The sequence below is a fragment of the Xyrauchen texanus genome, chromosome 32 (assembly GCF_025860055.1).
Source record: "Xyrauchen texanus isolate HMW12.3.18 chromosome 32, RBS_HiC_50CHRs, whole genome shotgun sequence".
In the NCBI taxonomy this organism is placed as follows: domain Eukaryota; kingdom Metazoa; phylum Chordata; class Actinopteri; order Cypriniformes; family Catostomidae; genus Xyrauchen; species Xyrauchen texanus.
Genome location: NC_068307.1, coordinates 17,453,378 through 17,467,322, shown reverse-complemented (window position 1 = coordinate 17,467,322; position 13,945 = coordinate 17,453,378). Strand labels below are relative to the sequence as shown.

The 13,945-nt window shown below is 38.9% G+C and overlaps 1 pseudogene; it reads right to left on the bottom strand.

The window, feature by feature from the left end:
- LOC127625846 (WD repeat-containing protein 18-like) overlaps positions 1-13,945 on the bottom strand; it is a 118,630-nt pseudogene that overhangs the window by 56,538 nt on the left and 48,147 nt on the right.

The window sequence follows — 13,945 nt, the reverse complement described above, 5'->3', positions numbered from 1 at the left end:
ACAATATAAACATGATAATTATTATATGTCAAGTGATTATATTCATCCTGTACGTTAACTGCATCAATCTACTTCATTAACGGTTTATTTTTCTTTACTTTGCATGAGCTTAAATGCTTTTATTCTATACTTTTTTTTTCAAGCATTGCTTCTATATATATATATATATATATATATATAAAACACACAGGACATAATATAAGCTAGTTTTAGATATAATTAGAAGCTTGTTTTTTTTTTTCCAATGGTGACACAACCTTCATGACAAAAAATATAATTTTACAACGTCGCTTTCTCATTAATTACATTCATTTAAATAATAGAATATTCGAATATTCATTTTTTATGAGCTTACATATTAGAATACCAACTTATTGATGAATGCCCATCCCTAGTTACCACTCGGTATTAATAAGTCATGCTTGAAGGTTATCTGCTCTTCATATCAACAAGTCCACCTTCATAATGTACTTATATGATGTATTCAAATATTAAAATAGTCAGAGCCATGGCCTAGTGTGGCCTAGAACACATATATATGCTCCAGACATACCTTGGCAAGAAAAAATATTTGAACCCTTTGGAATTACCTGCATTTATGTATACATTTTTCTTAAAATTTGGTTTGATCTTCATCTAAGTTCCAATAAGGAACAAACACAATCTGTTTTAACTAATTACACAAAAATGATTGTATATATTGAATACATCATTCAAACACTCACAGTGTAGGTTGTAAAAAGTATGTGAACCCTTAGGCTAATGATTTCAACAAAAGCTAATTAGAGTCAGGAGTTAGCAAACCTGGCATCCAATTAATGAAACAAGGTTGTGGGTTAGAGCTACTTTGACTCATAAAAGCACTCAAACATTTTGAGTTTGATATTCACAAGCATCTGCTGACGTGGACCATGCCTCGCAAAAAAGAGATCTCAGAAGACCTATGAATCAAGAATTACTGCTTAGCATATACAACGAACAATTCTTGTTATCTCGAAGAACTTAGATACATGTCCACATTTAGACATACTGTCTATAAATGGAGACGATTTAGTACTGTGGCTACTCTCCCTAGAAGTGGCTGTCAGGAAAGATGACTCAAAAGGCACACAGCAGAATGCTCAATGAGTTAAAAAAAAAAAAGAACCCTAGAGTGACAGCTAAAGACTTGAAGGAATCATTGGAACTGGTTAACATCTCTGTTCATGAGTCTACTATACAAAAAACATCAAACAGGCATGGTGTCCATGGCAAACCATGAAGGAAGCCGCTGCTTTCCAACAAAAACATTCCTGCATGCCTGAATTTATCCAAAGACCACATTGACACTCCACAATGCTACTGGTATAATGTTTTGTGGACTGATAAAACAAAGGTTGCATACTGCATACCAACATGAAAACATCCATTCTAACAGTTAAGTATGGTGGAGGGAGCATTATGATTTGGGGCTGCTTCTGGTCCTGGACTGCATGCCCTCATCGGTTGAAAAAATTAATTACCATGTTTATCAAGATATCCTACAGGATAATGTCAGGGTGGATGTGCGCCAGCTTCAGGTCAGTAAAATTTGATGATGCAGCAGCACAGAGGTCCTACACATCGAAGTAAATCCACTACAGAATGGCTTCAAAATAAGAAAATCCACCTTTTGGAATTTCCTAGAGAAAGTTTAGACCTTAACCCAATAGACATGCTGTGGAATGATCTGAAGAGAGCTTTTAACACCACACATCCTAAGGATATGGCTGAGCTATAGTTCTTTAAAAAAGAATGTTCCAAAATTCCTCCTGAATGGAGGAATGGTAGGTCTAATCCATAGGTTCCAGAAACGCTTGGTTGAGGTTATTGCTGCCAAAGGAGGATCAACCAGTTATTAAATCCAAGGGTTCACTTACTTTTTCAAAAGTACTGTGAGAGTTTAATGGGATATGTTCAATAAAGACACTTTCATACACTTTCCTTTCTATACATACTGAAAATATTGAAAATCTGTGATTTTCATTTAAACCTGGAAACAGATTATTATTATTTTTTTTTTTTCATTTAAATGTTCAAGATTCTGCATCTTTGCTGTCACTTATCAAATGCAAGCAAATGTGTGACATAAACTACATTTCCATCCAAGGATTTTTTTGTGAAAAAGTTTTAGTGCATCAAAATAAAGCTGTTGGAAATGCTAATTATCGCAAAACTTTCTCAAATGTCGACAATTTCAATTAAACTCTAGCGCATAAACTCTATGTCAATACATCAAATGTCGTGAAAAACTGGTTTGGAAATACTTTTTGTCAAGAAAATTGGCATTAATGCAAAAATGTGGTGTCACATGACATAATTTGCCCCAATTGTTAGCCTGCGTTAATCATGACGACAAGGTATACATTGTTGAAAGCCAATTTATTGTACATGATTATGGATTGATCTTAATGGCATATAGATCCGATACTGCAAACATGACACTTCCAGGAGTGCCAATCTAGCCCGTACTGTTTAAAAGAGACATATAAAGATTAACAGCTAGATAACAGCTAAAGTCTGGAAACAAGTTGTATATATTACTTTATTGCAAGGTATTTTCCTCGCTAAACTCAGTTTCGTCAGTAGGGGGCACCCTAAGCATGCTACAGAGAGCACTCCTGATCTCACCTGTATTTTTCATATTTCGTACAGGTAAGCTGATGGTAATTAATACTGTAGTAATGCACAACAATATTATGTTTCTGTAGAGCTTTAGTTGGTACCGGAGACATTAAGACATTTTTAATTTGACTGTGGTTAAAATTGTGGGATGACCGCTATGCGATCGCACATGAAATGGCGGGTGAGCTAAAGTGAGAGAAATAAATGCTTAGCAGCACATCTGTTAACAGGCCTATGTTCACCATGCTAACATGTTAATACCTCAGCTAGTGTCATTTCCTCAAACATTAATTTTTTAAATAGCATTTCATGGTGTATTGTTAGTTAGAGATTGTTTCAGACTAAGTGTTAAAATGTTTATGATTTTTTTTCTGTGAAGATAATATGGAAGAAACAGTACACAGCCCACAAAACATAATGTTTTAAATTAGAAATAAATAAACAATACTAGGAGAAAATCTTCAGTGTGCTTTTTTTTTTTTTTTTTTTTTTTTTGCAGCACTTACAGCCCAATTCTATTAAATGATTGTTTAGTTTACTTTTGAAAAAATGCTCAAATGTTCAAAATAGCCTGTTGAATATCAGGAATGTATCATATATGTAAACCCTGATATTATACTGCATCATTTTCTTTCTTTAATAGCTGTGCACACAGCATATACACATCGATTGATTATTATTAAGACCGAAAGTTTCCTCCGCTATTTGGTGCAGGTTGCCAGCTTGAACAGGGCCATGATGGGGTCGGAAACGGTGGCAACCTACAATAGGCGCAACATCTGGACCAATATTTCAGTCCTATCAGAAGGGCAACAGTTTTTGATTGCAATTCCTCCTCTTCTGATTGCTTTTATTTGTGAAATTAAAATGACTGTAAGCTGGCTAATTTCACTGAATTGTCTCAATTATCTCCCCATTATACCAAAACATCAGACGAAAAATAATTAGGGACATTTGGGAGGCGAATTAGCGATAAACACACATTTCTGTATGGAAACGGCTTAAGGGCAGATTTCTGTTGCGATAAACCAAAACTTATGCAACGAAGTGTTTCTACAGGCATGACGTCATCACGCACACCAATTTTAGCGATAAAAGGCCATTTGAATGGAAACAGGCAGAAGACGGCAAATTTTCACATTGTCGATAACAAAAAAGCATGAAAAGTAGATGGAAACTAGGCTATTGACCATGTTAATTCTCTAGTGTACAAAAGGTCAGATTTCCTTGCTTCCACTGAAAAACACAAGATACTGTAACATTCTAAAATAATGATAACATGGATCTTCAGGTTTTGAACGCACTTGTGGAGTCCATGTCAGCTTGAGTGCATGCTGTCATAAAAGCCAATATCAAAAACATTTGCAAATACATTCTGAAAATTCACTCAATGTCTAAAGCAGTTACAATTTTCAATTACATTGTGTTGACGTTTTGCATTACATTATAAAATAATGCAAAACAGAAGCATTTTCCCTAGTGTTCTCAGCCTTTTGGACCTCAATGTACATGGAAACATCAACCAATACGTAAAGAAGTCAGTGGCAAAATACAATGCTTGTTCTTACGGTACATAAATATGCACTAATTTAATTTACAATGTTTAGAACATGTGTGCACAACAAGTTTCTTAAAGATACAAACCACAATGCCAAATTGCACCTTTTCTACCACCAGCAGCATCAATTCTGCAATCCTCGCTGTGCGCACCCAGAAAGCTCATGGCACAGATGACTATGTTGGCAGCCTCCAGCACCACAGCAAATGGAGGCAGTGATTACACCGCCTGCCCGTAGAGGCTAACAGTCAGTGTTTCAATGTAGAGAATAGAGTGAAGGAATTTAATCCAAATGAGACCATTCCAAAGCAGAACTTAGAAGCTGTTGGGCTGAATCTTTCTCTCTTTCTTCCTTTTATCGACTGAACTTTGGGCTACAGTTCAAAGATGCAAAACTTTTCCTTGAGTAATGACCGAGAACAAGCACATGGGGCAAATCAAAGCATAGACAACCTCACCAGTGTCCTTTGAACACCTGATTGCCGTCATTGTCTGACTGGAAAGCTTTATCCCGGCTAGAGCTCTGCCATGGAGGAAAGAAGGAGTGAAAGTGCAAACGAAAGAAAGAGAAATATTACCAAAATGCAGATAAAACGTTAATCTAAGGACACTTAGTTGTTGCTATTTTAAATGAATAGATGGACAGAAGCATCTGTATATTTAATGAGAAGAAAAAAATCAGCACAAGTTTGAAACGTTGGCCAGAAATTAAAAGGTGTACAAATTATACACCTTTATATCGCAACCGCTCTGTCCACCTGGGGAACCTTCGTGTGCCCATGGGCCGCCCCACCGTCAAGGGTTGTGAGAGCTGACGAGTGAAGAGGTCTGTTCCGGGTAGTAAAAGATGCCCTCCACGACCTCGTCAACTTGTCATGCTCCTCCGGGAAGAATGGAAACGGGGGAACGTGGCTGGGAGCGGCGCCCTGACCCGAGTTGCCAATCGTCAAGCCGTGAAGGCTGTGGGGAGGACGGAGGGTTCCAGTACAAGCCCACGCTCACGGTGGCCCGGGCAAGCATGTCGGTCATCTGCGTGTCAGCCTCAGACTGGGAGGGCTGACCCGAAAGTGGCAGCCCAGACGAGTCCTCTGCGTCAGACGCCTGAACGCTCTCCAATGCAGCGGCGATGTCATCATCCAATTCCGGGGGCATGAGGAAGAATGCAGGCTGGCCGTGAGGCAAGCCACACTCACTTCAAGCCCGGGCGGAAGCGAGCGAGTGTGCCGGGGGCAGGTGGTTCATGGGGATTTACAATGCGAAAACAGAGTCCGCTGTCATCCCCAAATCGCCTACATCGCCAGCTGGGTCATCCTCAATCCTGTGGGAAGGAGCGTCATGGGGAGAGGCTAAAGAGGCATTCACTTTAAGAAATGAAAGCCGCGACCGCAACGCTGCCATGGTTATGTTCTCGCAGTGAGTACATGAACCATCAACAAACACTGCCTCAGTGTGATACACTGCCTCTCTCTTGGCTCTCAACGAAGGCGGTCGCATTTTCTCACCCTCTCCCTACCCTTATCTTCCCTGCTTTGCTCCTCTCGTCATATCTAGTCTACTGTCTTGTACTTGAGAGACTCTCTCAGCACTGCTCTTCAAACTAAGTCATGGATTTGATCAACTGGTCTCTCAACGCAATTGACACCATCTTCTCGACGAGAAGCTTGGGTTCGGGGGAACCTGTCTGCCCTGACGGAACGTTTGCAGCTGGCTACACGATGGACGCGTGGGAGAGGTGGCGGGTCGTGTGTCTGGCGGCTCTTTCCGTGGAGGACGTTGAAGATATCTACCTATTCGGTACCATGATAACAGGTCTTCTGCTGATTGGATTAGGCATTGCCCTGGTTTATCGAGGAGTTAAGAAGACGGTGACAGCTGTCCAAAGCCTCACAAGGCTGCCCGTCATGATTGAAACAGTGGGCAGAGCTGTCTGCACTCAGACTGGGTCTATGAACCAAAATACGGATAACATCATGGAGAAGCTCACAGCTTTGCAAAGGCAAATGGATCGTTTCAGAGACCAAAATGGACCAGGAGAATAGCCGTGTAAATTAGAATGCGGCTACTCTCCTTAAGACCAAACAATCCCAGTCTTATCTGTTTCAGCCACCCTCAACCAGCACTGGCCTTGGCCAAGGCAGCTGTTGGAACAACAACTCCCCGGAAGAGCACTGCAGTGAGCCACTCTGCGTTCCTTCCCGACTCCCCAGACACCTGGTGATTGTTGACTATGTCTGGGACCTGATCAAGGTTGTCTCCATGGCAACTTGCTGTGTATCGCTATGACAACCCCTGCGGACTGAGGCACCTAGATTAGATGCTGGCATAGCGACTCTCCAGGCCTACACACACATGAACTCTTACACATATATACAGATATGCAATCATCCGCCCGATACCCTATCCCTCGCCTAGCCGCTTTGTACCCCCAGTCTGACAGGCGGGTCTGTGACCAGCGCCGAACATGGCTGCAGGTCCGGATGGCTGCTTGCCTGTGCTGGGCCACCTCCACCCCCAATCCCTCCCCTGTTGCAAGTCTTGTTCATGTTGTAGAGTGTACTGATTATGTGCTAATGTTGCTGAGGTGTTTTTTTCCCTGTTCCCACACTGTACTTCTTAAGGAGCATAGTCTGGGGGCTGCCTTTTTTTTCTCCTCTCCTCTCCTCATGTCATGCTGTATTTCTTCTAATTCCCTGTCTTCCTGTCCTGTCTATCCCCTTGTCATATGTATGTTTGTATGGACAGGTCGATGGCCAATTTCACTGGTTTACTATGTGACAATAAAGGACTACTACTACTACTACTACTACTACCCAGGCACACGAGGCAGCGTTTATAACCTTCAGTCTTGGAGTGATATCGACTGCATCCAGGAACTACACAGATGCAGAAAGTCATCTTTAAAAATACGCGTCCTGTAAAGAACGATCAACACCTGCTGTGTATTGCTCTTTTGAGTGACAATGAAACAATTTTAGATAAATATACTCTTTTAGGAAAGAACACTCTTTAAGACAGAAGCGCTGTCGAAGCGCTCAGGGGCATGGACTGCACAGCGTGCAGAGAGGGAGAAAGCCGCTGGTAATGCGTCATAGATCCAACAGCAATGCTTTGCCAACAGAGGTGAGTGGAACAGTAGTAAACCTCAGCTTGCTGCTGCTCCGGAGAAAAAATCTGACTGACAGACGCCCGCCCGATTCCCTTTATACTCGTATGTCCGGGGGCGGGACATGCAAACTCTGTCTGCGAATTTCTCATTGGCCTTTTTTCAAGTTCAGAGGTACACGAGGCTCTCAAGACAGGCCCCTTGTGTTACTACATTCGACACAACGTTGCGTGAGTGACAGAAGGGGAACCACTGTTAACCCAGAAGACCATAAAGGCTCGTCTGAATTTTGCCAAAACACACCTTGATGATCCTCAATCCTTTTGGAGAATGTTCTGTGTACCGATGAGTCGAAAGTGGAAGAAACGTTCCACAAAAAGAACATCATACCTACGGTCAAGCATGGTGGTGGTAGTGTGATGTGTGGGGATGCTTTGCTGCTTCAGGGCCAGGGTAACTTGCAATAATTGAGGGAAACATGAATTCTGCACTCTACTAAAAAATCCTAAAGGAGAATGCCCGGTCATCAGTCTGTGAGTTCAAGCTCAAGCGCTACTGGATTATGCAGCAAGACAATGATCCAAAGCATAGGAGTAAGTCCACCTCTGAATGGCTAAAAAGAAGGAAAATTTAAGTTTTGTAGTGGCCTAGTCAAAGTCCTGACTTGAACCCGATTGAGATGCTGTGGCAGGACCTTAAACGGGCAGCTCCTGCTCGAAAACCCTCCAGTGTTTTAATTAAAGGCTGAACTAAAGCAGTTCTGCAAAGAAGAGTGAGCCAAAATTCCACCAGCGTTTTAACTTTTATGCTTCAATAAAAAAATACATTTTAAAAATGCATGTTTAATCAGGTTGCCTTTGTTTTATGTTATGTTTTATGTTATATCTCGTTTGAAGATCTAAAACCATTTAGTATAAAAAATACAAAGAAATTAAAGAAATCAGGAAGGTGGCAAATACTTTTTCAAAGCAATATATTAACATAAAAGGCTCTTGAATAATTTACCTTAAAATCTTGAAGCAATACTTAAGAAACACTCGAATGCTACACTGTTTTAATTCAATTTGTTAATATTTATATTAATAAATAATATATTAATATGAAACATATTCAGATTTAAACATTAATACAGGCAGACACTGCACGGATCCGGTAATGAATTATATATATTGAGGAAATATGTGAGGAAATTATTGTGAAAGTAAAATTCAAATAATAGTATGGAATATAAAATTGTACAGTGGCCCAAAGTGGACACTTACGGGCTCCGTATTTTCTTCTGTGCATGTCTTTTTTTCTTTCTACAGTATATCTCATCTTACTGCAGGCAGAAAGCTTTGCATTAGTCAGAGAGCCTTTTTTGTATCTAAATATGACAAATTCCACCTTCATTCATCACTGAAAAAACAAAGTGAAGGAAATTAGAGCAAACAGGAAACTCATTCAACCCTTGTTGTTGGCGGAACAGGTCAATAAAGCCATTGGACTGAAATGAGAAGGTTAATAGAATTGTAGAAGGTCATAATTGAATAATAAATAGAATTGAAGAAAGGTCATTAATAGCTGTACAGCATTGGATAAGGTCAAAATTGTATAATAAAAAGAATTAGGACAGTAATAGCACAGAATTGTATAAGGTCAGTATTGTGTAATAAATACAACTATAAAGGTCAGCTAGATTTTTAAGAAAATGTGAGTAGTTACCAATGCAAAACTCGCCTCCGAAATGCTAGGGTTGTCACCACCTTGTTATGTGTTGCTAAGGTGTTCTGGGTCATTGCTAGGTGGTAACATACTGGTCCAAGTCAAAAGAGTTCACCCAAAGCATCTGATATTCTGGTCACCAGATATGGAACAAGTAAATAGATGTCTGATCTTGTTTTGTTTTTTTTTTTAGCAAATTTGTTCACTTTAAATTCCAATCACATTTTATGAACCACTTCTCAAGCGCTCTGATTCGCATGCCAAACTCCCAAGAAAATATAAAGAAAGAAATATAAACTTTGATATTGAACGCAAAGAGCTCTGGCTTCACTTTAAACAATTGTGTAATGGCAAATAACACGAATATAATATGTAAAAATGTAGATGTCTTTTTTATTTTATAAAAAACTATAATATAAAATATGAGTTTCAAAAACAACAGTGTAAATGTAAAATTTACCAAAACTTAAGTTGACCAAAAACAGAGACATATTTTAAATATTTAGAAATATATTGATATTTGATTTATGATGATATAAGTATTTGATATAAGCCTTAAAAGGAAATATTATATCCCTATTTTATTATTTGATTTAAATATTTGAAGTTAAATAAGAAATAAATTACTTCTTAAGGTGCATGAAGCACACATGTACCTTAAAATATATAACAGTTTACTGTATAAGACAATTAATCATAAAAGCCCTAATAGAGATAATTAATCGTCTTAGTCCTGAAACAGACAATTCATTGTCATAATCGCAAAGTTTTGTTTGACAGTTAATAGTCAGCCAAATTTCATATTCATGACAGCCCTATCATCATCCGCTAGGCAAAAACGTGCAAGTCAGTTTGTTTAGAAACGCAATACCTCTCCTCAGCAAGCATCACGATTTAAGGATTCATTCAAGTCTGTAGCTGAATCACGAGTTATACGGCAGAGTTTAACAATTAGTGGGTTTGAAAAACCCTAATGCTATGTGTAAGCATTCATAATATTGATGCTTGCCTTCATATTTGATGTGAAATGTAATTACTGAATAATATAGAAACACATCAGGCAGTCCTGAGTTGAGGAATCTTGCTGTATTCCACCAATTTTGTTGGCAAGTGATTGTATCATGTTCAAAGGCAGGCGTCTAAACAAATCGGGGCTTGAAGATTGAGGACGATGTTTTGGATTAAACGTTAAGTTTTAAGTCCCTTAGCACTTCCAATATACAGTTTAAGTCAGAAGTTTACATACACCTTAGCCAAAAACATTTCAACTCAGTTTTGAAAAATTCCTTGTCTTAGGTCATTTAGGATCACTACTTTTTTTAAGAACGTGAAACGGCAGAATAATAGAAGAGAGAATTATTTATTTATTTCATCACATTCCCAGTGGGTCAGAAGAATACATATACTTTGTTAGTATTTGGTAGCATTGCCTTTAAATTGTTTAACTTAGGTCAAATGTTTTTAGGATCCTTCCACCAGCTTCTCACAATAAGTTGCTGGAATTTTGGCCCATTCCTCCAGACAGAACTGGTGTAACTGAGTCAGGTTTGAAGGCCTCTTTGCTCGCACAAGATTTTTCAGTTCTGCCCAGATCAGATTGAGGTCAGGGCTTTGTGATGGCAACTCCAATACCTTGACTTTTTTGTCCTTAAGCCATTTTGCCACAACTTTGAAAGTATGCTTGGGTTCGTGTCGATACTGAAGACCCATTTGCGATCGAGCTTTACCTTAATGGCTGATGTCTTAAGATTTTGCTTCAATAAATCCATATAATTTTCCTTCCTCATGATGCCATCTATTTTGTGAAGTGCACCAGTCCTTCCTGCAGCAAAGCACCGCCACAACATGATGCTGCCACCCCCATGTTTCACGGCTGGGATGGTGTTCTTCAGCTTGCACCCCTCACCCTTTTTCCTCCATAATGATGGTCATTATGGCCAAAAAGTTCAATTTTTGTTTCATCAGACCAAAGGACATTTTTCCAAAAAGTAAGCTCTTTGTCCCCACATGTAAAACTGTAGTTTGGCTTTTTTATGGCAGTTTTGGAGCATTGGCTTCTTCCTTGCTGAGCATAATTTCAAGTTATGTCAATATATGACTCGTATAACTGTGGATATAGATGCTTGTCTATCCATTTCCTCCAGCATCTTCACAAAGTTTTTTGCTGTTGTTCTACAGTTGTAGGATTTATGTGCACTTTTTGCACCAAACTGCGTTCATCTCTAGGAGACAGAATGAGTCTCCTTCCTGAGCGGTATGATGGCTGTCTAATCCCTAATCCCGTCTAATTGGGAAATGCCTCCCAAGGATAAACCAGACTTGTGGAGGTCTACTATTTTTTTTTTCTGAGTTCTTGGCTGATTTCGTTTGATTTTCCCATGATGTCAAGCAGAGAGGCATCAAATTTGAAAGTAGGCCTTAAAATATATCCACAGGTCCACCTCCAACTGACTCCGAAATCAGAGGGTAATTGGCTAATTTCCCAAAGTCTTGACCTTATTTTCTGGAGTTTTCCAAGCTGCTTAAAGACACAGTTAACTTAGTGAATGTAAACTTCTGACCCACTGGAATTGTGATTTGGTCAATTAAAAGTTAAACAATCTTTCTGAAAACAATTGTTGGAAAAATGACTCATGTCATGCACAAAGTAGATGCCCTAAACTACTTGCCAAAACTATAGTTTGCTAATATTGAATCTGTGGAGTGGTTAAAAACATTGTTTTAATGACTTCAACCTAAGTGTATGTAAACTTCTGACTTCAACGGTATCCCCAATTAGTCTTACTGTGAAATCAACTTTTATAATAGTACCGCAAAATGATTGGGGAGTGTAACAACCAGCCTTAGAATTTAAAGATTTGAGTCAATCATTGAGTAGCCTTTGAATATCTTAAAAGGTTTTAGAGACCTGTAAAAATAAATAAATTAGGAAAACATGCAGACTAATAAGGCTGAGTGAAATTCCAGATATGCGGAGTACAATGTGAAAATGAAAGGCTGAAAATCCTTAAAACGCCATTGCCAGCTCATTAATGCCCTGATTAATATTTCAGAATGATGATGAATGTATCAGGAGAAAATGAGTATGAGGAGTACATGGTTTCAAAAAAGAAATAATATTTTTTTTCTGCCTCAAACATTTCTGATTACGCAGATTTGTGTTTTTTTCAGAATGAGCTCTGGAATACTTTAATTATCATATAGCACTATAACGTTAAATCTTAAGTGCCGACCAGAAAAGTATAGGTTCCCCCTGCCAAGTTTCGGTTCTTCCACATATGTCTTCCTTTTTCCACTTGTTATGGAACCACTTGGAAATTTTTCCATTGGTATTTTTTTTTCTTGACCTTGGTTTATTCGCTAAGGCTTTTAAGGCACAATATACAGATCTACATTCTCAAATTTACTAAGGAAAATGTGAGTGTTGCTTGCTTGTGCAAATGTTGCCACCACAATGTTAGGGTGCTAGGCAATTGCTAGTGTTTGGGTGGTTGCCAAGCCATTGCTATGCTGTTGCATGGGTGCTAGGCCATTGCTAGGTGGTTTATCACTGGCCGAAGTCAAAAAAGCCCACCCCAAGTGTCCATAATATTATAGTCCCTAGATCAGGTCCCTTCTTCCATGTAAGTCTAGGTAATGTATATCATTTCAAAAAGTAATAGCATAGTACCCGCACACCTCACTTCAACAAGCTGCATGATTTGAGGTATCATTCATGCCTGCAGCACAAACGTTGTGGGACAAGTTACATGGCAAGTTTAATAATTAGGGTAAGGAGTTTGTTCATATTCCTAACCTAAGTGTGAGCAATAATGATGCTTGCTTTAGCCTTCTTCATATTTTCTCTGCCTCGAGCATTTCTGATTAGATTTGTGATTCTTTAATATGAGCTCAGGAATACTTTCAATTATAATATGGCTAGCACTATAAGATACTGTAAATCTCTGTATTAAGTGCTGAACTGACAGGTTGCTACTGCCAAGTCCAAGTACCATTTCAGAGAGTTTTTCATTCTACTGTCACCTTTGGCTTGTTCACTGAGGCTTTTTAACTGTAAAGCTTCTTTGAGACAGCATGTACTGACAAATAATTATTTCTTTGGCTATTACCGTTCTGAAGCCAGAGAATTCCAATTACTGCAGTGCTCCGTTTATTCTTATTGGGTTTCAATGGATCTCCTCCAAACACAGATGTTTCTTCTTGTAAGCTCTTCCAGGTTCTCACACCCTCTCAAAGCCAAAAGCACCTGCTGGGGAATAACCTACTTTCTATGATTCAGCATAGAATACACTGGCTTTTAGTGAAGCTGACAATGCCATTACATCTGGATGCGTTTCATTTGAGATTCCCTTTGAGATGAGGTGAATTAAGGTGGGAGTGCAAAGAAAAACATTTATTTCACGTCTATTATTTCATGCTTTGTAATACGGAGCGCTTGATGCCCTGAGCGGGACTGGACTGAAATGGACCGCTCCTACAAAAAAAAAAAAATACATATAAGAAAAATTATTCATTTATTAGCACTGCTGAGGAGACATATGAAGTATAATGCCAGTAGATCACAAAGATCAGCTCATAAATGTTTCCCAACAGAAACCGAAATTTACTATAAACAGTGGTCTGTGTGAAAAGATATGAAATTAAGATTTGATGAAAAGTAGAGGTACTTCCGTACCAAGTTGATACTAAAGTTACAAAAGTGTCAAAACCTTTCAATCACTTTCCAGTGATCACATGTGTATATGACCGTGTGCTCTGTGTAGAGCACGTGCACCTCGCAATAATGCTGTGATATTAGAGATATTACGTCGGAGCACAAGAGTAATGACTTCATGTAAAATAAAATTCAATAAAATTTAAATAATCAGAAATAAAATTGGAATTATGCAATCAACTGTTATAGCACCTCAGAAAACAGTGTCTAATAATTTTCCTCA